General features: G+C 34.8%; 1 long non-coding RNA gene and 2 pseudogenes across 1 annotated transcript; all 3 read left to right on the top strand.

Moving 5' to 3' along the window:
• Positions 1-304: 304 nt before the first annotated feature.
• LOC145796842 (uncharacterized) lies at positions 305-1,978 on the top strand. Its single transcript, XR_014337425.1, has 3 exons — positions 305-399; positions 482-586; positions 1,672-1,978. It is a non-coding gene; the product is annotated as an uncharacterized LOC145796842 (long non-coding RNA).
• A 5,989-nt stretch (positions 1,979-7,967) lies between these two features.
• Positions 7,968-13,568, top strand: LOC114259746 (ABC transporter C family member 10-like; annotated as a pseudogene).
• Positions 13,569-16,895: 3,327 nt separating this feature from the next.
• On the top strand, positions 16,896-18,799 carry LOC114259771 (uncharacterized; annotated as a pseudogene).
• The last annotated feature ends 7,519 nt before the right edge of the window (positions 18,800-26,318 follow it).

A 26,318-nucleotide genomic window follows, 5' to 3' on the forward strand; every position in this document is an offset into this window, starting at 1 on the left:
GTAAAACACACCAGTCGAGAGAAACCATAGTTAAATATGGTAAGAACATTGAACTGAATGCTTGTTGGCAGCTGATCTATAGTGAGCATAACAAATGACCATAGATAAACCAAGAAATAGGAAATCAACAGTTTCATTGATGATTGCAATACTAAGACATTCTTGCACATTTTGTACTTGGGCTGCTGATGATGCTACAGCTGCTGCTGTGGCGGAGGCTGCTGCTATGCATGTAACTGCTGCTGTTACTAAGCATTTGGGCACATGGACTTGATTTCTTTTGAATATATTTTTACAATTCATGCAGGAGAAATGTTAGAAAAACAAGGAAAATCGGTTTGAGCTTAAAGTCCTCCATACAGCTGGCTCAAAGCATTTAGAAAGGTGCAATACGATGAGGTAAACAACTGACCTTTAAATCATAGGGTCTACATGGTGATGTATGTACTCCATAGGATACTAACTATAAAGGTTTTGACAGCGAGACAAGGATGGAAAGGAGCTTGGACTTGTTGATTTGTATTACAAGACACACTTTAGTCAGAAAAGGCAAGCATGGGTCCATAATGAAGCTGAAATTAGACGTGTAAGAATTTTCTAATGTTAAATATAATTATTTTCCTGTTAATGATTACTTGTCTAAGGCTCATGTGTTGTGAATCTTTAGCACTAAGAACGAACAATGTAAATGATTATGAATGTAACTGATTAGGACTAGATCAAGCGAATATTAGAAAATTAGAGTAAGATTCACAAAACAATTGATGTTGACTTTTTTTGGTCTCAATTGTCTCAATCAGATTCATAAAACAATAATATTATGATGGTATGTTTTATTATTTGATGTATAAGCGTGTTGTCGTTAAATAGATATAATGTGACATAAGATGATAACTCTGTTTCATAAATGTGGGTAATTATATATTACCTTATTATATATGTATTATGGCCGTCGATTATGCCACAAAAATCTCAAAACATGATTGCTTATATTTTCTGTTTAATGTGTTATTAGCCAGATTTCAATGCAATTCTATCGATGGGGTAGTTTATTTGTCCCTAGTAATTAATCTGATCATTCAGCATGATCCGAAAAAAGCAGAGTGATGCTTTCTGGGTTTTAATGAATTTAACCAACCAAGGTAGCCCAATTAGTTGAGGGAGGAAAATTATGGGATGAGTAAATAGGAAAATCAATGGGTTCAGTTGATTGTTTTTTGGGATTTGGGTGGCTTAATGTTGCTGCTCTCCATGAAAATGTTTCACTCTTTATGTTCAACTAGATTGGACTTGGAGCCTTTTAGCGGTGGTGACTGACCTCAGGGATACCAAAGGGGGCTTCAAAATATATACACCTGCTATTAGACCTAGTCCTAATCATTTTCTAATATTAGGACTAGATCAACTGAAAACGCATGTTTGAAGCGAATATTAGACCTGTTAATACTTTAAAGTTAGAAAATTCAAGTTAGAAAATTCAGCTTTTGGGAAATGCTACTTTGAAGTTAGAAAATTCAGTTAGAATATTAGACCTGCTACTAGATTATGGTGCTTTCTCTACCAGTTATTATGTTCTCTCTAGGATAAGTAAATAGGAAAATCAATGTGTTCAGTTGCACTGTTACAATGTATATATAAAATGACTATATTTAATTTCATGAACAATTGTAGAAAAAACTTAAAGAGCGGGAGAATGAAGCTATAGAAGATAGATCTGGCCCGCTATCTGATGAGCAGCTTTCCATTGAGGTGTTTGGGCGTAAGTCTGGCTACATAAGTGGTTTAGGATGTGGTCCTAAACCTAGTACAACAGCATCTGGTCGACGTACTCGTGCTGCTCTTGAGATAGAAAATGAGGAAACTAGAAGGGAGCGCAACGAAGAATCAATAAGGAACTGAATGCAAGAGTGCACAACTTGGAGTCTAATAGCGTGGAGGTCAATGCCAAGATTGATTTGGTGCTGCAACAGATTAGTCGGGGAGGTTTAACTATTGATTTACCAACATAGTAAGTACCTTTTGCTCTAGATAGATCTGTCATTGTTATAAATTTAGTGTGTTTGTTATTTAGAACATTTGATTATGATAACATGCTTAGATTATGATAGCCTTATTGTGTTGATTCTTATTATAGCTCACTAATACTTCAAGTACACTGAGATAACGTGTTTTTTCATTATTTGTAACTTGTTTGATTATGAATGACTATTGATTATTTAATGAGGTTATGTTGTGTTGATTCTTATTATTTGATTCTTCTTTTTGAATTTTGGGTTGCAGGGATGTCCAAAGGGTGTCACGCCTAAGTACAACTTGAAGCCTCTTGTGCCAAGCCTGTCTGATATAAAGCCTGATATTGATGTTGAGAAAATGCTTTTTTAGATATTTTCTTTGAAGAAACTATTGTTGCTATTCTTCATTTGAACTGTTACTACTTTGATTTGAATTTGGAAACTTTCAGTTTTAATTTTTGTCAAATTTACTTTCTATAAACTCATTATGGTTTGGGAATAGAGTGGGTTTGATATGTGGATGTCATTTTTTTTTAAATATGATTGGATGACATTTAATTTTGTGCATTTTAGCTATGAGATTAAATGATTACAAAATTTAACTTCGATTTTTAGCGACGAAAATGTGTTGTAGAGAAAGTTATATGTCTTTTAGCGACCAAATATCATAGTCGTTAAAAGTGTCATTATTTTGTTTTTTGCGACCAAATTGGACATTTTATGACGAAGTATTAGCGACCAAATGTTTAGTCTTGTAAAATTAAACATTTTGTGACAATATAAAATTGGTCGCTAATTGTTATTTTTGGGGACATTTTCAAAAATTGGTCGCTAAAGACTTTTCCAGACGCACTTTTAGTGACTGTTTTAGTGACGAAATTAATTTTGTCACAAAAATTATTTAGAGACTAAAATAATAGTTTTAGGGACCAAAATAATTGGTCGCCAAAAGTCTTATATGTTGTAGTGTAATATATCTTTTTAAAAAAAAAACTCACTTTAAAATAATCCCCACCAATTTGAAATAGGTTGTATAAACTTTTCTTAATTTTCGCTTTGAATTAATAAGTTTTATTTATTTGATAAATTTTGACATTTTTAATTTCTTCTTTTTTCATAGCTAAATATTTTAAATAACTCTCAAATTTTAGTTATGAAAATCGAAGAGACATGAATTTTATATGATATAATTTACTAAAAATAATAAATATTATTTATATTTAAGTTTAAAATATCAAAAGTCTCACAATAAAATTTTACTTTAGGCCTCATGGAAGCTTAAGATGGCCCTGGTTTATTTCTATTATATCAAACATATCAAAAATTCATTTATATTTTTTTATTAATTTTTTTTAAACAATTTTGAAGACTTTTATGTAAAAGAATTAATTGAGATATTTTAATTTGTAAAAAAAAATTACAAAAATATATTATAGTGGTATAATGGACAAACAACTTGAAATTATGAATGAACATAATTATCATAACGTTTTTTTTTTTTGGGTGGGTAATTATCATAACGTTGCTAAAGCTAATTTCCTCGAATAAGCATGACATAACTTCTAATGTTTTATTGAGGTATGTTTTGGATCGTTTGATATAACTTATACGAGTTATTTTTCTATACATATTAGCGGTTGGCATACGTGTATAATTTAAATAAATAATAATAAAATAAATTATTCACCATATATTATATCCCATGCAAGTGTTAAGAGTTTTCTTCATTTGAGTCTCACTCCTTTTTGTTTATCTAATTTTCTATTTTACGTTTAGTTTGTTTTGGTAAAAAACATTTTTCAACAAATGTTTTCCGTATTTTTTTGTATTTGGCACAAGAAAAAAAAAAGTCAATGAAAAATATTTTTCATAATCAAGGAAAAATATTTTCTATGGTTAACGGAAAACAATCCTACTTAGGCAGAAAATAAAATTTTTCGAACTAAACTTTTACTAATGCCATCACATTGCCACCACCGTCACCACCACCATAACACCACCACCACCACCACCACCACCACCATCATCGTCATTGTCACTACACTTCCACAACCACCACCACTACTACCTCCACCCTATCACCAATACTACCACCACCACCGCTACCCCAACGCCTCCACCTCTACCTCTATCACCACCTCCATCCCGCCATTACTACTATCACCACCACTAATGTAACTATTAATGTATTAGTTTTAAAAATGCAACTAAATATAGGAAATCGTTTTCTATAAACAAAATAAAATAAAAAATTGGAATTTTTTTTGTAGAAAATATTTTTAAAGAGAGAGGAAGTTTTAGAACACCAATTGGCTTCGTTTGTTTTCAGAGATAAAATGGAGGGGATTGATAGTGAGGGGATTGTTGGTGAGAAGATTAAGTAAAATTATGTTTATTTTGATGGTAGTTGTTAATGTTGAGATTGTTAAATTATTACTCTATAAAAGAAATATAAAATATTAAACAAATAAAATTATGATTTTTACTTAACAAAAAATACAAAAACATTAAACATTAATGTTAAAAAAAATGCCCAACATGTAAATAAAAAAATAAAAAAACCTAATCCCATGGGACTAATTTCCTAATATCATCTCTACCTCCATCTCAATCCTAACACTAAGGCCTATCCTAATCTCATAGGATTATGAATCTCATCTCCATCTCCCAAAACAAACACAATATATAATGTATCTTACCTTCATCTCAATCTCAATCTCACTCTATCTCTCAAAACAAACAGAGCCATTAAGTTGTTCACTTTATTAAGTTTTAGAACACCAAGAAGCATGAGAAGTGCTTTATTTTTTATTTTCTGATAGACCTACAATTCTGTTTCCTTTTTTTTTTTTTTGTGTGTGTGTGTATATTCTTCTATTTTAAGAACTTGTAACATATTTTAGGATAATCTAAATTGAAGTTTGGAGAAAATATTATAAGTCTTACAAATTTAACATAATTAAATATCTCTTTAATTTTTAAAATAAAAATAAATAAATAAATAAAAGTGGCATCGACCTCTTCTATAATAAAATCAACTAGAGTATACTGATACTATTAAGTAGCATAATTAGAGATCATCTCATTATATATTGTAAAAAATTAATGAAGTAGAAAGTTAAAAGAATGGTTGTTTTTAAAACAAAAGCTGTAAGTGTAACTATTTACATTCAAAATTGTGACATGTGTCACACTTCGGATTTACAGAGGTCAGCCCATGTGAAAATATCCAAAGTCGATAAGTAAAAAGATGACAATTAGATAGAAATAAATAATATCTCTCATGCAAATGGGTAAAATAGTGTCACACAATACATGTGTTATTCCGATTTCATACATTCTACATTCATATCTACGTAGAATGGATGTTCTTTGACTAAAACGTACAATAGATGATATATATATATATATATATTTCAAATTAAAATGCCCAAAAGCTTACGTCATTTACAAAGGGTGTAATCCTTACAAGAATGACACATGACCAAATAAAGGAACAAATGGCCCAAGGCCTATAAATAATGGAACCACCCTACCCGGCTCTAAACACAACTTCGAGTCCACATCCACAAATGTCATATACCTGAAAAATATTTTCAACCACGTAGGGTGAGTATAAAGTTCAGTAGATAATATTTTAAAAACTAAATATGCCCCACTAGCATAAATGATTATGATGTAGTACATATGTACAATATGCTCAATGCATTGCCAAAAACCGTTTGATTTCTCAACAAAAATCCTTTTGTTCCAATCATCAAAACCATTTGTTTATTCAAAATGTTTTCGAGTTCAAAACATTTGTTTGAATAAAAATCCATTTCCAAAACAAGTTCGGTAGACCACAAAACCAACCAGCAGTTACATTGCTAAAACCAAATGCGAATACATCACTAAACAACAGCAAATACATTGTTAAAACCGTTTTGAAAACATCCTTTTCAAAACCAAAGCGATAATAAATAAAATGGGTAAATCTCCAAAGCTAGTGTTCATAATAATATGCTATACAAGCCACTATGCCATTTTATCGGGATTATACGGATGGGATCAGCACCTACTATGCGGGTTTTAGGTCTTTCACCATGGACACACAGGCCAACTTAATTCTGCTTAACACCCCCTTAAAGCTTTACTACTTTATTCAACATTTCAAATTACACAATAAATGTGTTCCAAAAATAACATTTTCAAATGATGATTAAGGCCGAATTGTGCAACATTGAGGCTATTAATTAGGATCTTTTAACGTACTTACTTGTCAAACTATATATTTTATGTCTGTTTAAATGTCAATCAAGTTGTACATAGTCGGAGCATAAAATGGACAAAAATACAGAATTTGGAGAGAAAAGAGCTTCCCGCACGTGCATTGACTTTTCCCGCACGTGCGGCCGTACCTCGGAAAATGGGCCCGATGTTTTGAACCTGTTTGAAAGACAGCAGAGATATAAAAAGGCAAGAAAGAGGCTGGATTAGGGTGATATTTTTCAAAGGAGAGAGAGGCTAGGGTTTGGAGGAAAGGATTCTCAAGCTTTCAATCCAACTTCCATGGGGTCTTCCACCTCTTCCCACTCCTCCATGAGTGGCTAGGCTCTTCTCTTCTAGGGTTTTGATGAAACCCTAGCTATGTATTGAGGTTTTCTTTTTGATTTTTGATTATATAAAGGTTTGAACAATTGTATGGAGCTGTAGAAGTTTCAAATACATATTTTTCATTATTTCTTTGAGTATTTGGCTTTCTGTGATTGTTGAATGCTTTCCATACAATTATTTTCTTTTGTTTCATATTCAAGGTATGAGATGAGCCATACAACGAGGGACGAGTCGTTTTCCTACCCTAGTTTAGAGCGAACAATTCGTACTACTTGAGATAGTTCGTGCCTATACATTAAACGTGATGATTTTCTTGATAAATGCTTTGAACTTGTAGTTTTGAAGTATTATTTAGTTCGAACCGTAGCATAATTGACTTCAAATTGAATCCTTATTTATGTAGCTAGTGGTGAACTCATTGCCCTAGGTTTTTCCCAAATCAGTAAATTCCAATTTTATTTATAATTGCTAGTTTCATCGCTTTGCTTAATTTAATTATTATTAGTTTATGAATCCCTCATCTTTTTCATCAAAGTTAAATTAGGAATTTAACAATTAAATTAGTTTAATTTCACAATTGTCCCTATGGATCGATACCTGGACTTGCCATTATTCTAAAAGAATTTGGTATAGTTTAGTATTTAATTTTAGTGTGTGTAACGTCCCATCTAATGATAAGTAATGTTTTCAAACACAATGTGACAATTCTAAAAAATAACCTTTCCAAAACTTACAATTTTGAGTTCCAAATCCATGACATGCATCATGCTATGTACATTTTCCGAAAATATTCCAATTTGCCTAATTCACATGTAATTTCTAACACAGGGCAATGCTATACTCCACCAATAGCCAAAATAGTTATCTCTAATGCAATAATTAAAAGATAACAATACGGATATACAATCTAATATCCCAAAACTCATATATATGTATTTCCTAATAACCCAATGTTTGTCCAAAAAGTAACGACACTGGTTGTTTCCAAAATCTTAGACTATTTTTTTTTCCAATCAAATCCTTTTCTGAAAATCAGTCCAACTTCCAAAAACAATATCATTTAAGGTTTTCACAAATTGGGGCTTTTCCGCTTTTAGAAACCCACATCCAATTTTATATATCAAAAATAGATTTAATAGCAAAACTATAGCCCAACAACCTCCAATTTAGCAAAACACTCAACTCACAAAACATAACTCTAAAATCAACCAAATAATCACCAAAATCTAAATATAAAATACATCATAATTACACTACCAAACTCACATCGAGTTTAAGAAATAGACCCTACCTCTTGAAGCGAAGAGGAGACAAGCCGGAAAAACCGCCAGCGACAAAAATACGAGCCGCTCAGATTAAATGGAAGCTCTTGTTGAGCTCTACGTTTTGGTATATGGAATTAGGGGGCAAAAAGTGGGTAAAAATAGATGAAACCCAAGCTTAAAAGCTTAAAAAGGTTAAAAATGGTGAAGAAGAGAGAGAGGAAGGAGATGGAATCAAGAAAAATAGATATTTTCATCTTTTGGAGACTTTTATAGGCAGACAGGTCGCGGGTGTGAAAACTACACCACGGTCGCAAACAAACCGACACAAGTTGCGGGCACGACCAAAGCAACCACAGGCGCGATGTGGACTCGCCTTTTTCTACGGCCCCGCCTTTCGGAAAGGGTTTGAAAAGAAAGGCCTCACAGTTCGGACTCCCATAGTTCTGAATCTAGTCTCACGAGTGCAATGTGAAATTGATAATCACCAAAGAGTCCAATCCGGCAAATTTTTTTGGAAAATCGATTTTAAATCAAATAATGTCAAAATTGGACTGCTTTGCCAGATACAGAGTCGCCACCTAAATATTTTGTTTTGAAAAAATTTAGGAAACCCTGACTCGTGCCAAAGGCCGCATGTCCGTCATCACCAAAGTTGCCTCTTCTAGGAAACTTAGATACGAAAGGGGAAGGTCCTGAAATGAGCACCCCCACTCGCTCGATCAAAGATCGGCCTTTACTAATCGTGATATCATTTTTTATAAACATTATGTGTTCTTATTTCGGTTATTAAACTAGCTTTACTATGTGACGCACACATGCAAGTATAGACTAAATCGCAAGAATTGGAACATTTCAAGTCATGTTTGTTTTGCAAAAATGGTTTGAATTTGCCACCCTCAAGTGAGCTTAAAACATGATTTGCCACAATAAAGTGGGCTTAAAACGCACATTCAATCGTTCCAATTCAAACAACAAAACCTTCATCCACAGGCATTCATACAGTTAATCATTTAAGCACATAGCCTCATGACAAACATGCTATCATGGCATCATGCACACTCATGCAAGTATGCTAAAGCGAAAAAGCTTACTGCGTACTCCAAGCCAAAACAGAAACTAGTTAGAAAGATGCATGTTCCCTAACTATACAAGATACCTAATGCAACACATGCGATAATACAATTAATAGGCTCGGTTACTAATATGACATATGAAGCATTTGATAACATGCGGTTAAACACATATTAAAAGAATTATTGAAATTGCAATGCAGTTTGAATGATGCGCCGAGCCTTGGTGCATGCAAGACAAATGAATGGATGCAAACATGCAAGCATAAGGTATGCTAATTGAAAATGTCCCTAATCTAACCATCAAAATAGGATAAATAAAAGGAAGAAAGACGTGAGGTTGGAAAACATACACATACGCACGCACACTTATTACAAGATTATGCCCTCGCGAAGGAGGGTCCGAATAAATAAGCTAAGCTAGTCTAAGCTACGCTAATTAATCTAATTAAACTAATTAGACTAATTATTACAAACCAATGAATAACTAGCCAGCTCATTACTAATTATTACAAACACTTTAATCCACTAGTAAACTAATTAATTAAATTACAACATTGAGGCGAATAAACTAAGCAATTAACATATTAAACTACGTTGCCACTGCTCCGCCTTAGGAAGTGGAATATGCATGCGCTTGGTTTTCTCCCCAAAAAGACCTCCGCTATGCTCTCAAGAGGCTCTGTTTGCAGGGTTGAGCACACTTCAGAATCTTTTTGCTCCAACTTACTAAGGATTGCATTAGTGGCCTGCCGGCCATGGATGGCTATTGCCGGCCCTCTGCCGGCCAAAAGGGTGCCTTGCCGGCCATTGATGAAGCCTTGTCGGCCATTAGTGAGGCACTACCAGCCATTGATACTCTAGAGATTGTTTTGTCTTCATTGGGTTTGTGCTTTGAAGCATAACTTGGTTCGTTATTTTGGGTCTTCTACAACTTTGGTTTTGAAGATTTTGGTTCTTCTATTTGGTGAGGTCTTTCCTCTTATTTATTTGTGATTATTTGGAATTCACCTAAGGATGGTTTTGTGAGACCATTCGTGTCTCGTTTGTAATCATTTGAAACTATTTGGTTGATAGTGGAATCGGATTTCGATCCCGTGGACGTACCTCACATTGAGGGAACCACGTAAAATTCTTGTGTTGTTTTTAATTTAATTTTTCCGCATTAGTTTTTATTCCCATTGATTGATTTACTTGTGGGGAATCATATATTTTCCCTAACTTGTAGAAAAGGTAAAAATGTAAAAGCATAGCTTGTCATAGTGATGTTTTTCACCAATTCATATGTTAACATTATATTTGACATTATGTTTGCTTGAAGTTAAGTATGCATCAAATTGGAACTATGTAAGTTTCAACTATTTTGTGACTACAAGGTTCTGGGGAATCCTGTTGGATCCATGGAAAAAAATAAAATTAATGTTGCATAAAACTCATTTTTATTTTTATTTTATATAAATCAGATGGTTTGCATTAAATATGATTAAAATGGTAAACTCGCATTGATTATTGACGACAGAGATAATACTTTAGCGCTGCGAAAGAATTGATGTGAATCAATGGCACAACAAAGTCTTTTGTGGCAAACCATCTTGCTGAATCCATAGTAGGATTTATGACAATAAGAGCTTTTGGGGAGGAGGAACGATTCTTCGTAAAGAATCTTGACCTCATTGATATAAATGCCAGCCCATTTTTCCACTGTTTTGCAGCAAATGAGTGGTTGATCGAACGGCTTGGAGTACTTACTGCAGTTGTTCTCTCCTCATCAGCACTCTGCATGGTTTTGCTTCCTCCTGGAACTTTCAGCTCTGGTGGGTGGTACTTTTCTAATTTTTTATTTTTATTTTTGTTTTATATATAGTTATTATTGCTATATCCCAAGCAAATTAGAGTTCATTTGAAAACAAAAAGTTATTTAGGGTATGTTTGGTTACATTTATATTTATGGTTTTCCTTTTAATATTTAAAAAAGAAAATTGAAAATTGGAAACAAAAACTAGTTTGGCATCTATTTTTGTTTTCAAAACTTCACAAAATGTACTAAATTCTTGTTTTAAAATAAGAAGTTAGTTTCACTGGTTTAGAAGGAAAAAAAAATTCATTCTTTCGTCCGGCTTTCATCGCCTCTGGCCACCACCCATCACTCATCACCCCCACCCCTACCGGCCACCCCCACCTCTAGCCACTGTCACCAGTGAGGTCTTTTGACAATCACCATCTCCTGCAGCTGGAAACTACCTCTCGCCTCTGCCAACCACTTCCCACGGGCATCAACCACCTTTGATCACCTTCTCGTAATGAAAATCACCTTTAGCCACCGCCACCACCTCCTACTAGTGGAAACCTTCTCTTGGCATAAATGTTGCCAAACAACACATTAGGGTACTGTTTTGTACTTTTATTTTTCAAAAAATTTGCAAACTATTAACCTAAATGAAAACTGTTAACTTAAATAAACACGTCTGATAACGGATTTCACTTCCCCCCAAAAAAATGTAAATAATTTTTCAAAATTTACAGTGCTGCTCTTTTCATAAGCTGGAAGTGATGGAACTATAATCCACTAATGATTCCTTTTATATGGAATTTCTCATTACCTCATCTTATTTGCAGGATTTGTTGGAATGGCATTGTCTTATGGTCTCTCATTAAACATGTCCCTTGTTTTTTCCATTCAAAACCAGTGTACTCTAGCAAACCTCATTATCTCTGTAGAAAGGCTCAACCAATACATGCACATTCCAAGTGAAGCACCTGAAGTAATCGAAGCGAATCGCCCCCCGGCCAACTGGCCAATAGTTGGTAAAGTCGAGATTCAAGATTTGAAGGTAATTTTTTTTGTGTACATTAACATTAAATCCGACAGATTCTTAACGTCCCAACTGAGAAAATCTGATGTTGAAACAGATCAGGTATAGGCCTGATGCGCCAATCGTTCTTCGTGGAATAACTTGCACATTTGAAGGAGGGCACAAAATTGGTATCGTTGGAAGGACTGGTAGTGAGAAGTCTACACTGATCGGTGCTTTGTTTCGTCTGGTGGAGCCTGCAGGGGGCAAGATTGTCATAGATGAGATTGATATTTCTACCCTCGGACTTCATGATTTGAGGTCGCGGTTTGGGATTATACCTCAGGATCCTACTCTTTTTAATAGGACTGTGAGATATAATTTGGATCCATTGGGTCAGCATACTGATCAGGAAATATGGGAGGTAATATATCAATCCCTCTTGTTTATTCAAATTAGTTTTTCAATTTTCTTAAATATGTGATTGTTTTTACTGTTTTAACAGGTTCTTGGAAAATGTCAGCTTGGAGAGGTTGTTTAGGAGAAAGAAGCGGGCATGGACTCGATGGGTAAGAAGCCAAAGATTTTTACTCTCCATTTACCAGGAATTATTGCCTTGTTTTTTGTTTCTCATTTTCTACTTTTGTTTTTAAATTTCTTGGAAACAAAAAAAAATGAAAAAAAAGAGGGTGTTTTCTTTTGTTTTTAAGACTGATTCACTCCTTCCTCCCTCTCCCACCACCTTTGGCCACTATCCACGGTCGACCACCAAATAAATAATCATATGGGTCCCACTTGGGTGGACCAATCCCTTTTTTTTTGGGGGTGAATAGGCGGACCAATCCCAAAACTATTTTCCCACCAGCAGATCATGGAGGGTAGGGTCAGGTCAGCTCTGCCCATGTCATGACTATCGATTTTATTAGTCTGAGTGCATTATGTCACTATGTTGAGTTGGTTATACATTTCCTAGTAAACTACGAAGCACAAATACTCCAAAAAAGGTGTCGTACGAGTATCAGATACGTATTGGATACAGATAGGCGTTTGATATGGTGGGAAACGTATTGAATATGACAAATAAGCATCTGATTTTAATTTTTTTTTTTTTTTAAATTTGGATACAGTAAGGATATGGCAGAATACGTGAGGGATACACCAAAAAAGTATTTAAATTTTTTTATATTTTAATATGCCAAATAAGTTGGATGCTGACCTCATTTCTATACCCCTTTCTCATTTCAGTTGTGCAGGATGGTTCAAATTGGAGCATGGGACAAAGGCAATTGTTTTGTTTGGGCCGTGCCCTCTTGAGGAGAAGCAAGATATTGGTGCTCGATGAAGAGACTGCCTCAATCGACAACGCAATAGACTTAATTTTGCAGAGAACCATTAGGATCGAATTTGCTGATTGCACTGTGATCACAGTAGCGCATAGAATACCAACCGTCATGGATAGCACCATGGTTCTGGCCATCGGCGATGGTTAGTTACTTAAATTTTGTTCCTTTCTTCCTCACCCAATAGTGGTTCCTGCAAATTCTGAAGCAACGTGCTTTGATTAATTTTTTCCAGGAAAATTGGTAGAGTATATTGAGCCATTGAAGCTGATGAAGCGAGAAAATTCACTGTTTGGGCAACTTGTGAAGGAATAATGGTCTCATTATCAGTCTACAGAGTCACATTGAAGCTTATGGTAATGTCTTATGTTTCATAATGGGGATTTTGCAACCCCATAGAAATGGAGAAGATTAGAGACTAGAAATACCTAATCCATGCTATGCATCGCCCCGTGCCTATTTTTCGAAAGGCAATAATGATCAAGAGTGCTTTTATTAAAATATCTTGAGAGCAAGAACTTTTACAACTATAAATTTAAGAAAGATGAGGTGCACACACTATGCATGTGTAATTATATATAAATTTATGGGTTGATTTTGAAAATTAATCAGAAGTTACTGCGAGTAAGTGTCAAAACAACATTATTGCAAGTTTAATTTTGTTAACTCTATTCTAAGGGCATCTATTAACATGTTTAAAATGGTTGTACATTATTTATAAAATCATGTATTGTAAAAAATCTATAATCATTGTAAATTTTGTTCTTTAATGTTCTTTAGCCTTGCACCATCGATTTCATGTTTGTGACACGGCCTTCTTTGTGTATCAACCACACCATGATTATTTGTTTTGATATACTGCTCGTGGTCATGTTCTTATTCAATGTCATTCGGAAGAAACCATCAAATCACTTTCGTGGTGTTACGCGTTTGCAAATGATATCTGCCATTTTCAATGGGGTTTTGGGATTGGTATACTTGATTTTGGGTATTTGGATGTTAGTTGATAAAATCAGGTTGTCCCGGTCTGTTTCACCTCTGCATTGGTGGTTGCTAGTTTTGTTTCAAGGACTAACATGGTTGCCAATGGGCTTAATGATTAGCCTTAGAGGAAAACATTTCCCAAAAGCATCATCGTGGGTTTTGTTAATTCTTGCCTTCTTGTTTACTGCAATTGCTTGTTGTTTATCCCTCGTCACCGCCATTTTTATCAAAGAAGTTTCAACTAAGGTAGCTTTGGATGTACTGTCCCCTTTTTAGGGGCAAGTTTATTGTTGCTACGCACTTACAAGGTTACAAATATGAAGAAATTGATGAAAATCTATGTACCCCCTTGAACAGTGAGGTCAATGGAAGTAGTAAAACTGAGTCTGTTGTCACCATTACTCCATTTGTGAAAGCTAGGTTTTTCAATAAAATGACCTTTTGGTGGCTGAGCCCACTGATGAAAATAGGGAGGGAGAAAACACTTGAGCATGAAGATATGCCCAAATTGCGCGAGGAAGATCAAGCACAAGCTTGTTACTCGCTATTCACAGAGAAATTCAATAAGAAAAAATAACTCGACCCATCATCCCAACCATCGGTTTTGTGGACAATAGTTTCATGCAATTGGAAGGAGATTTTGATGTCGGGATTGTTCACGCCGCTAGCAGTCATTACTCTATCTGCCGGTCCACTTATTCTCAACACCTTCATTGAGGTTGCTGAGGGCAAAGAAAGTTTTAAAAATGAGGGATATGTGTTGGCCATCTTACTTTCCTTTTCAAAGAGCGTTGAGTCCTTAGCACAAAGGCAATGGTATTTCTGAAGCAGACTTGTCGGTCTAAAGTGAGGTCTTTGCTAACAGCAGCCATTTATAAGAAGCAATTAAAACTATCCAATGCTGCGAAAATGATGCACTCAGCCGGTGAGATAATGAACTCTATTTCCACTGATGCTTATCGGATTGGAGAGTTTCCTTTTTGGTTTCATAAAACTTGGACAATGAGCCTCCAGCTATGTCTAGCCTTAATAATCCTATTCCGTGCAGTGGGCTCGCAACAATCGCATCCTTGGTGGTGATAATTCTTACTATGCTTTCATCTCACCTCAGCTTATTAACCAATTTGTTACTAATTTTTCATTTTAATTATACCCTGCAGACCCTGTCTCTCTCACTCACCTCTCTGTTCTACTTCTATTATTTTTCACTTGTATGCTCTTTCTCATTACTCAACCGCAGATCTCGTTGCAGCTCTTCGTTGTTGACAGATTCACCAAGGATTTGCCAAATCTCATTGCAGGTGGTTTGTTTATGTGTGCAACTTGAGCTAATCAGAGTGTTAATCATGATGTAGAAATCATTTATTGAAATAATATTAATTGAAGACTTCCTTGTTTGGCACTGTTGGTTTAAGTTTCAAGTTGGTTTATAGTATTAATCCAAGACTTTTATACCTGTATTTAAGCTTGTGAGTTTGGGAATAATTAAAAACTTATAGCCTGTGTAGCTATAGATGTTAGCTTAAACTGCTTAGTATTTGTATATCCTAAAATAACTGTTTCACTGGAATAGTCCTGAGATTTGTTTAAAATACGAATTGCCCCTTATAGTTTTGGAAATTATATCCCGCCCCGTGAAGTTTATAATTTTATAACAAATGGCCTCTTTTATCAATAAATCAGCAAGTCAATTAACAGTTTTTAATGATATCATAAATATATTTCAATTTTATAATTCAACTAATTTTATTATTGTATATGAGAACAATTAAAAATTTTATTTCGTCAATTAATTCTGCTAAATAAAAAATTCTTACAATGGGGTATTTGTAATTTTCCAAATTACAAATTACAAGGGGCAATCTGTATTTTAAGTAATCGTCAGGGGGTATATTTCTAATTCACCCTATTATTAGGCAATACTAATTGGTTCTTAGTTGGAAGAATATTAGACATGTATATAATGAATAATATATATGACATTTATTTTATTTACTTACTCTTCTAGTCTCTACTGCAAAACTGTCCTAGCATAAATATTGTCAAAACTAAGTTTAGCAACAAAATGGAAGTTGATTTTATTGAAAAAATTAGAATAAGGTAAATCATCGAAGACTGTTGGGATTGGAAGGAACATTGAGTTCCATCATTTTGAACGATGATTAAGTTGAAATTTACAAAGGGCAAATTGTTGTATGATAATTCTTTTATTAATTTGTTGTTAATGTGAATAGATAATGGTTTTATCTTTTATGTAGTAAACTAGCATTAGTTTATTTTCCATTCTTGAATTGGAATCTCATAGCTTATATCAATTGGTAAAAAAAATATTATGCATGTCTTGTTTCACAGAGATGAAGTGCAAGTTCTGTCCCTGAGTGCACAGTTAGAGGGAAGGGTGAAAATTGATGAGATCAACAAGAAAAATTCTTGCATTTTCAATTCGGGATGTGCTAAATACACCCAAAAAAAATTCTCTCCACATCCATCAATTCGGGATGGTTGTTTGGGTTAGTAAGAGTGTCACCGTAGAGGTTGGTGGTAGTGGTGGCTTTCAAGTGGAAAGTGTTGGAACCACTGATAGTTTTGATAATCTTGGGGTAGACTAGATATTGCGTGGAACGGTTCATACTTGTTTGATTGAAGCGATTACGTGGCATTAAATTACTAGTTATTGTAAATCTGGTGTAGTTTATATTCTGACATTCCTGAACATTTCCTTTAATAAAAAGATTAGCGTCATCAGCAATGAAAATGTGGGAGAACAGTGGGCAAGATCTCTTAATTTTGAACAAGAAATTGTGTTGTTGAAAACAATTTAGAAGGCACATTGGCAACAAGCAGAAAAAAGTATGGGGACAAAGGGTCTCCTTGACGAAGACCTCTGGAGGGAAGTAAAGAAGCTTTTCTCAATGAGCAAACACCAAGCAGGAAACTGTTGAAACACTTTACATAACCCATTGCACCAGAGCTTCTTCTATGTTCCTGGGGCCAGAGCTTTGAAGCAATTGGAAAAGAAACCTGGATATGCACATTGATGTCTTCATTCAAATTGAACCAAACTCCACTGCTATCATTCACCCTGATTAAATGATTCTGCTGACATCTCTAGGTTACAACTGCATGAAAGAAGGGTCATACTTTAGCCATCAGAGCCGAGAGCATTGATGAAAAAACATTTCTTTCCTTTTCATAAGAGTCTCCTTTCAGATTTCAGCATCTCTTGGGCCTGAAGGTTAGATTCCATAGGGGGTTGAAGCTGAATATCAGCGAACTGAGACTTTATATTAGCAACTTTAATCTTGTTATTTCCAAAAGTCATCTCAACTCCACGTTTACGGCTGCTCTGACACCTTTTGAGCTTTTGAGATTGTCTTCACCCAACTATAGCAAAAGCACGATCTAGTTATTCCTGAATATTATCCTTCTCATTATTTTATTTTATATTTTACCATGTGTATGAGGGCCCTTGAACAAGTCCATAAAAGCACAATGCAAGCAAGAGCTTTTGAAAATGTTCAGTCTGTCCTTACTTTTCCTGCACCGAGCCAACTTCATTGAGATCACCCAAACATAGCGAAGGGTGTTGATTCTCAGCCGCAAAACCTCTAAGATAGTCCCAAAACTTCATAGTTTGGTTCGAAGCATATTTTTGTCAGGCAAGGTTCATGATTTCCTTCTTGTGTAACCCTTTGTTTTAAATAGATATTATTTCCTCCTTTATGCCCTTCTAATAAACAGTTTCCTTGCTTTTTAAGTAATACGGTTGCAGGAGGGAAATCGTAGCTGGGATTTAATGAGTGTTGCATCAGCCTCTGGTGGCATACGGACGGCTTTCTCCTACTGTGTACAGCAAATATGAAATTATGACTACCATCATTATCTCTGCTTTCTTGAACTTCCCCCGAACATGCGAAAGGCTGCATTTGCTCTCCGTGCTTTCAATGTTGAAACAGCAAGAGCCATGGATATTGCTTCCGATCCCAAAATCGGCCTTATGTGCCTCCTCTGGTGGCAAGAAGCTATAGACAAGATATTTGCCAACAAATTAATTGAGCACCCAACAGCTCAGGCCCTGTCATCAGTAATATATGAGCATAATATCAACAAGGGCTGGCTGACCCGATCCATTGAAGCTCGAATGAATGATGCAAAAAGAGAGGTTATTGAAATCCCAGAAACTATTGAAGAGTTGGAGCAGTATGCTGAGGACACTGTTTCAACTATCTTGTACAAGATTCTTCAAGCAGGTGGTATCAAGTCCACTGCTGCAGATCATACAGCTTCACATATTGGCAAGGCTAGTGGCCTTCTTTTGCTGCTTAAGCCGTTGCCGTACCATGCCAGCCGCCGCCGTCAGTTTTCTTACATACCTGCTAAAGTGGCAGCCAAACACGGGTTGTTGGTTAACCAGGGAGGCCAAATGGAGATTTGCGTGGACTCTCGCGAGCGTTTGTGTGATGCTGTTTTGAGATGGCATCTGTAGCTAATTCGCATCTCCAGAAAGCTCGTGAATTGCTTTTGCCGGCTGTGCCTGCCTAGGTTCTTTTGGATTCTCTGAGACGTGAACATTTTGATGTGTTCGATCGAAGATTGGCGCGAGGGATTCTGGGTATTCCTCCTTTGTGGTACCGGTTGAAACTAAATTGGAAAGTACTGCAAGTTTGTTCTGTTTTTTTTCCAATTGGTTGGCAGAGTTCAATAGAAATTTTAAATTCTTAAAAATGTTATGAAAAATGGAGAGACTGTATATTGAATTGAATGAATAATATAATAGGAGAAGCTTGTATATATAGGCAGAAAGGAAACCTAGATAGGTACAGAAAAGGATAGAGATAAGACTAGAAGGAGATAGAGATAGAGATAGAGAGAGATACAATACGAATAGATAAGATACATCTATAATAATATACGGCTAACAAAAAATAAATGGGTTTGCCACTTTCTTTGAATGCATTCTTTGACCTCTCAAGACCACTTATGTGTGTTCTTGATATTAGCATGCATGGAATGGTCTTGAGAACTTTTAGAAGCGATTAATGTGTAGTGGGAAATTTTGATTTTTGCAATTTACTAACTCGTAAGCATATGAACAAGAAATTTTGCGTCAGAGAGATCATTGTATTTTTATTGGCTTTGACTACGTCAAACTCTTGTTGATTATCTGCATGCTTGTTGATATTCCAAGTGAATCTAATTCTCTATGTTCAGTGCCAGTCCGGGCATGGGCCAACAAGGCCATGCCTAGAGCCCCTCAAAATAGACTTAAAAAATTGGGGCCTTTTCTATTATGGTTTAGTGTAATATATTAGGTATATTTTAAATTTAAAAAAATTAAAGAAGACCCAAATTAACTTAAAATAAGTTGATCCATTAAAAAATTGAAAGGCTCATTCAAAAAAATTAACATTAGACCCAAAAAAAGGATCCCTCCTATTATAGTTTATTGTAATATATTAGGTATATTTTAAATCCAAAAAAAAATTAAGGAAAACCCAAACTAACTTAAAATTAATTGACCCATTAAAAAATTGAAATGCTCATTTAAAATAATTAACATTGTTATCCATTGAAAATGATTTTGCAAAAAAATTAGATTATGCAAGTATGTGTAACAACCCTTGCTTTATCTTGGTCATGCTCACATGCATACACATGAATTTGTTTTGTTAAGTTGCATTTACAGATCTTGATTTGTTTTGTCTAAGTGTTGCTTGCATGTTTTGTTTCTCGCTTGGTGTGTGTTAAGCCGAGGTCATCTTAAGCCTAGGTCACACATTCGAACCTCTTATACCTAGGACCATCTTGGAACCACTTTGGTTGACCTCCATCTTCACCCTAGCGTCTTGGCCGAGATGTCATCATCTAGGCATCCGACATCCTTGAACCTTGCACCTAGTGATCTTGTACCGGGACTGGAATGACCTAGACCGAGGTGTGGCACATCTAGGCCGAGGTGTGGCACAGCTGGGCCAAGTGTTATCCTTCCTAGCCGAGATCATTGAGACCTTACTTGCCGAAGCCTTTGTCCTAATCTGAGATCATTACCTGCCGGAGTGCCCATGTCACCTTGCTTGTTGTATACACTTTGTCATGCTCATGTCTTGTCAGTCAGTCACCTTTTGAGAAGAGCCAACCAGCCGTTGCCACGTGTCCCAGCAGAGGGTTAAGTCAGCCGACAGTAGAGAAAACACATCTTTTGTCATATCTTTGTTCTAGAAAGAGAGAGAAGCTCTAGGAAGAGAGGAAGAAGAGTTCTTAGAGGGAGATTAGATTTCCAAGCTTAATCCTTAGAGTTTGAACCGTTGGATTCGTGTTTTGAGGTTAGATTCTTGTTTTGCTCTTATTGTTCTTTATGTTCATCTAACTACATTGCATGATCTAGCATGATTCATGAGCCATGCATTGCTTTGAAATTCGGTTTTAGAAAGAGAAAATGATGTTCTTGTGTTCTTGAAAGAAAACCATGTTTTGATCCGAAAGTTTGTAACAAGTTCCATCTTTTTGTGTTTATTTTCATAAGATCTTTAAGCATGGTCCATGTTTTCGAACTCATCTCATGAAATCTCAGATTTTGAATAAAGAAGTTATGATTTTTAGCATTCACGTTCTTCAAAAAGAAACCCAGAATTTCCAGACTCCATTTCTGTAATAACCCTCGTCACTGTTTACCGAATAACCACTGATTACCGTTAAACTGAACCGATTATGACTGATAATTGAACTGATTAAAATACTGAACTGACTGACTGGAATCTGGAATTAATTGACTGACTGTATCTGTTTAAATACATAATCTATCTATTTGACTGTTTGACTATCTGTTCATGTTTTATGTTAAACTGCTAATCGAAGGCCTTATCGGCGGCCGAACCGGGAATTGGTTAGTGTTTTATGATCATTGTGATTTATGTGATTTTATAGTGTAACTACCTGAAAATTGATTAGGTATGATTAAATTAGATTAAATATTGGTTAAATTGCATTGTTACACTTATTTACCATTAGTGCCATTTAGTGGCCACTACCTTGCACATTATGAGACTTGTATACACATTGAATCAAAACATTTCACCAGCTCATTTCATTGTTTTGCCGACTAGAGAGAGGGAGATAAGGGAGAGAGTTAGTTTTCATCTCATTTTGCTTGCCCTTGCTTGGAAAATTAAGAGGATTGAAGTATAGATTGCATATTTGGGCTCCCTTCTTGGACTACAAGACCTAAGGTAGATCATTGACCTTCTTTATTGTGTATTTGAACTTATTCTTGCATAATTTATGAGCCTCTAGTGATTTAAGTCTAGAATTGGTTCATTATTGTTGAATTGAAGCTTAATTGTTGCATGCATGGCATACTCTTGCATTTTTGAGCTTGTTCTTCATGAAATTGTACATGCATGCTCATATTTTTACAAGAGACCATGAACTCATCATGTTTTTGAAAGATTTGGCTCACTAGAGCATGAAATTGAAGCTTTGAATTGGTTTGAATTCATGCATGTTTGCATGTTCTCCATGTTCATGAAATTAGTTTGAAATTGAGTTTGAATTAAACACCCTTGGGCTTTGATTTCTCAAATTGAGTTTTGAATCATGTTTAACTATGAGTTTATAAGAGTTTTCCAGAAAATGGGCCTAAGAGGATCGGTTTTGATGCATTTAAACTTGAGTTTGAGCTTGGAGGTGCAATCTGGGTTTTCCAGATTTTGCACTCTCGCTCGAGCGGGGAAAGTGGCGCTCGAGCGGGGAATCCGAGCATCCAGCATCTTGCATTGTTTTACAGTCCACTCGAGCGGAGCATTGGGCGCTCGAGCGGAGGCATGTGTCTCAAGCTCAAGCGGGCGTCGAGCGTCCGTCAAGCGGAGATTTCACCCATCCAATACTTTTACAGTACGCTCGAGCGGGGTATTTGCCGCTCGAGCGTGTACCTTTGTTGCATGTCCGCTCGAGCGGGGAAACCTAAGCTCGAGCGGGACTCTGTTTTTCTGAAAATCCTGAAACTGTTTTCTGATCACATCTTTGCATCCTCATTCCATTCTAGGCATTTTTAAGCCTAGTTTAAGACATCTTGTTGAGGATATAGATGTAGAACATACCGAGACAATTAGGGATTAAGTTATTATTTTCCCACCTGTGTAGCTTAGTGTGTGTTCAATCTGTAAACTGTGTAGGGTTGGCGACTGGGGACGCGCTCTAGCTTACTGTAGCCCAGAACTCTATGAGTAACAACTATGTAAAGATATGTTCAAAAATGATTATCTTCTGAACAATTGATTGTACTGCTTCCTGAACTGATTACTGTTAACTGATTGAATGTATGTCCTATATTCTGAACTGTATTGTGGCATCCTTAGCACCTACTGGTTACTGTTACTGTTATAGAGATCTCTGTCGGTTCCCTCGTTGGAACCACTACTGTTTACTGACTGATGGCCATCATTTACTGTTCGGTCTTTTAAGACCTACTGTTTACTGTACTGCTATGCTAAGGGATGTACCACATATGACTGAATGACTGATATACTGAATCAATGAACTGTTTTCATTGCTGTAAGGACATTCATTCTTAACCCCTTTACGCACTGTGTTATTCACTGGGCTTTAGCTCACTGCTCATATATATATGTAGGTGTACAGGCACCAGAACGCGGCTAGAAGCGTCAGGGTAAACTCCAGTTTTGTCAAGCCAACTACTATGCCTCACTGCGAGGTTCCGAGCCTGCCATGCTATGGCTTAGGGGTCTTTTATTTCCCCCTTCTGTCTCTGTACCTGTTTTGTAAACTGTATAGACCGATAGCACTGTACTGTACTGTTATATTAGGGATTGAGTCCCTATTCTGAATGATTATATATATTGTGTATACTTTCCTGTACTGAATGTATATATGTATGAAAAGTCTTTTTGCATACAGACTGTCACAGCTCATTGGACATTGTTTATTTACTGTTTTGGCTTCCGCCAGGCCCTGTACTTTGTTTTACTGTATTACTGTTAAGCAGGCCTTCGGTAATCTCGGATTACTGGCCGGTTACGGTGCTAAACCCATAGGGCCGGGTTTGGGTCGTGACAATTTCCCTGAATGTGGTCATCGGGACCACACCTCGGCCAAGAGGTGTGGGATCTCGGCCAAGACCTGGTTGGTACCCAACATGTTTTCCCGAGATGAGAAATAGTGTTTTAACTCCTAGCGCGTGTTTTGCTTTGTCTTGACTTAGTTTTGAAAGAAATGCCAAGATCATTTACACTCATGAAAAGCTTGTTTTAAGGATGCATTTCATACCCATCTTTGAGCATATCTTCTTGTTTTTTTGAAGTGCATTCAGTGGACTTTGCCATGTATTTGTAGGTCTTGGATTCTTGCCTTAATCCCTACACCCGAAGAGCTATGTGAGTGGTATTTTTAATAAAGCTATGTTATAAAGTTTTGATAAAGCTTTGTTTCGTTTTGGAAAAGTATTTGATCAAGCATGAATGATTATCCCTAGTTTTTTATCAAGTATTATCTTGTTTTGATGACATTCTTGGAAAGTCCTTACTGCTAGGGGACTATAATGCAACTAGAGCGTTTGTCTTGGAAAGTCCTTAGTGCTAGGGGACTATAATGCAACTAGCGCGTTTGTTTGAGATATCTCCTTTGTTTTGCCGCCGACGGTTTTCCGCGTGGATTTGTCCGGAATGTCATCCCTTGTATTTTATTGATGCTAATAAGCTTCCCTTGAAGTTTTGAAAGACTTGATAGATGAACTTGATTCATCCCTTGATTTTGTACAAGCTATGATATGTATTGTTTTGATAAAGATATCGGATATCATTCATTAAACTTTCATTACTAATATCATTCACTGAGTATCCAAGCTCACCCTCTCCTTATATATATGTAGGTGACGAGCAAGAAGGCGGTGACGCCTAAATGATTATTTGCAAGATGTTTTGGATTCATGTTTTTGCTAGCATCTTGAAGATTATGCTTCTTGACTTTGTATTGCATGTCTTTTGTATATGTCGGCTTGAGAAGCCTTTTGGTCAAGATGTAATATTTAGTTTTAATTCATTTGTATTCAAGTTGTAAAACCGTGTTATGTATATCATTCCATTTGATCTATGCACAGTTCTTATGGACTATTTAGATTTAAATTTATTGCTTCCACACATGTAAGCCCCATATGTATACTCTAATTGTGTGTGACTTTGTAAGTTGGCCTTTGGTAATCTCGGATTACTGGCCATCATGGCACCATTCTACTAGGGGCGGAATGTGGTCGTGACAGTATGATTGATTTATTTGCTTCTAAAAATGCAAGAAAGGCGAGAATCAAGCGACACTTATTAATTGTTGTAATGTAATATTAAGTATTTTTTGTGATTTTGACACAATTTTTTTGTCTTTTATCTTCATTTTTTTTTTCCATTTTTTTTCATTCAATGAAAAAAAAATGTGAAGGGCCTAAAAAATTTATTAATTGATTATTGGCTTTGGGCTCGGAAATCTCAGGGCCGGGCCTGTCTATGTTTCAAGCTGTTGTAGATTAGTTGTCAATTTGTTTAATGATATAAATCACTGTGTTTGGTTTGAGTTTTTTGGATTAAGTTTTTTAAAAATTGAGTTTTTTGATTTTCGTGTTTTTTTGTTTTTAGTGAATATTTTTAAAATTTTAAACATTTTTTTACTTTTTTAGATGCACCTTACTTAGATGTGTCTAAAAAGTAAAAAAATTGTGAAAAAATATTTTAAAAAATTAAGAAATACAAAAAATGTACTAAATTCTTGTATTTTTTTTTTTTTGTATTTTTGGTATTTAGTGAATTTTTAAAAGATTTTTTTTACAATTTTTTTACTTTTTAGGTGTATTTATATTAGGTGTGTCTAAAAAATAAAAAAATTGCATAAAATATTAAAAAAATTCAATAAAAACAAAAAAACACGGAAAATAAAAGTACAGAATTTTCTGAAAACTGTTTTTAAAAAATGGGAACCAAGCAAAGTGATTCATAAGGTAATTACTCTAAGGGGTGACTACCTATAAGGGGGGAAGGAAAATTATATTAGAAAAATGCTATAAACTTTAAATATTTTATCAATATTTTTACGACTTAACATTTGAAATTCTTAACATTACTCATTATATGAGAATCTTGTTCTCATGCACCCTCTACCTTTCTTCCTTTTGTCTTTTTCTCTCTCTAGCAATTATGCCCTAAAGGCATTGGTGTAGTCATGCCACAAATTAATATCAATAATTCATTGGTGCGAAGCCCATGTAGATACCCCACCAATAAATGACTGAAATTGATTTATGAAATTGCCACGTGGGGTATGGAATAATTTTTCCCCTCTCTGCCTTTTCAGTTGCCGCTTCCGTTCTTTCAAGCTTTCTCTCTTTCTTCTTTCTTCTTTTTTCTTTTGTTTTTTATTAAAAAAATTATAAATTTTAATATATAAATTTAATTTTTATAAAATTAATATCATTAACAAGATATTAATAATATGTTTAAAATGAGACTAATATTAAATCTATATAATTTTAAAATTTAAAATAAATAAATAAATGAATTATTTTTAAAAATTACATAATTAAAATATAATTAAAGTTGATATGAATAATAAGACTTCCAAAAATTACTTAAATAAACAATATTATTTAAATCTCTAAATAATATTATCTTTGGCATTCCTGTCAAATTAGCTTTGGCCATTGGAGACCTCTTTTTGCCATTCCTGTCAAATTTTAGCTATGGCAGCTTGAATAGCAACTCCATTGGAGATGCTCTTAGTCAGAATATAAAAAGTTAAAACAACACAATTATGCTGAATGCAAATGATAAAACAAAAAATTAAAAATAACACACTGTGTTTTATGTTTTCAAAATATATTGTAAAAATATATGTAAACTAGTTTGACGGAAATAAAAAAATATATATTGACTCAAATTATACAATTAAAAATAAAGATAAAAATATTCAAACATAGAAATATTAAAAAAATTATTTTTGTTCAAAAAAGAAAGAATCGTATGAAAATGAAAATGATTTTTTAACAAACTATATATTTTTATTTTTTTAGAAAAAAAAGAAGACAAAATTTAAAAATTCAATTAAATATTTTATTTTTCAACTTTAAAAATAGTTACAAAAATTAGTTTAAAAAAATTAATCGCACACCATATTTTAACTTTATAAATAGTTATAAAAATAGTAAAATTAGTCATAAAAAAGAAAAATTCACATAGAATATTTTAGCTTTACAACTATTTGTGCG

Source organism: Camellia sinensis, chromosome 8 (assembly GCF_055761805.1).
Source record: "Camellia sinensis isolate YWXY chromosome 8, ASM5576180v1, whole genome shotgun sequence".
NCBI lineage: Eukaryota > Viridiplantae > Streptophyta > Magnoliopsida > Ericales > Theaceae > Camellia > Camellia sinensis.